This window comes from Diaphorina citri, unplaced genomic scaffold (assembly GCF_000475195.1).
Source record: "Diaphorina citri unplaced genomic scaffold, Diaci psyllid genome assembly version 1.1 scaffold38404, whole genome shotgun sequence".
NCBI lineage: Eukaryota > Metazoa > Arthropoda > Insecta > Hemiptera > Psyllidae > Diaphorina > Diaphorina citri.
In genome coordinates, this window is record NW_007415734.1 from 1 (window position 1) to 578 (window position 578).

Sequence of the window (578 nt, forward strand, 5' to 3'; positions counted from 1 at the left end):
TCTTCTCTTATTTCGAGGATATTTTGATACTTACCCTAATGAGTTAAATGGTTATTTTTAATACTTGCTAGTTAGGTATTGTTACTATGTTGAAATTTTGCTACATTTTGATTGATTTTTCCTTACACCATTTTGTGTTGGTGATTGGTCATTGAAGTTTACATTTACATTTATGAATTTGATTGATACTTCGTTGTATGCTTATTTTACGATGTCGACTTTATTTTTCGCTTTCCCTTAGTTTTGTAACTTTAATCATTTATCGTGATTTTATTTACTATGTTGACTGCTTTTATTATCATCTTAAACATATTTAGCTTACTCTATTGTTGTTCTAATAATCTTGTACCGCGTACCCTGTCGACCCTTTTCACCTTTTGTACGTTTTGCCCATATTACTCTATTGTTGTTCTAATAATCTTGTATCGCGTACCCTGTCGACCCTTTTTCACCTTTTGTACGTTTGCCCATAATGATACTTGTTTTGCTTTTCATTTCTCGTAACATCTTATGTTCCCCTTTTTGTCTTAATTAAATTGAACTTACTGTAGGGATTTTGTTTGAGACATAAGCTATTA

The 578-nt window shown here is 31.0% G+C and overlaps 1 long non-coding RNA gene across 1 annotated transcript; it reads right to left on the reverse strand.

Moving 5' to 3' along the window:
• Positions 1-289: 289 nt before the first annotated feature.
• LOC113473516 lies at positions 290-571 on the reverse strand. Its single transcript, XR_003395470.1, has 2 exons — positions 453-571; positions 290-374 (listed from the first exon to the last, which is right to left on the reverse strand). It is a non-coding gene; the product is annotated as an uncharacterized LOC113473516 (long non-coding RNA).
• Between the last annotated feature and the right edge of the window lie 7 nt (positions 572-578).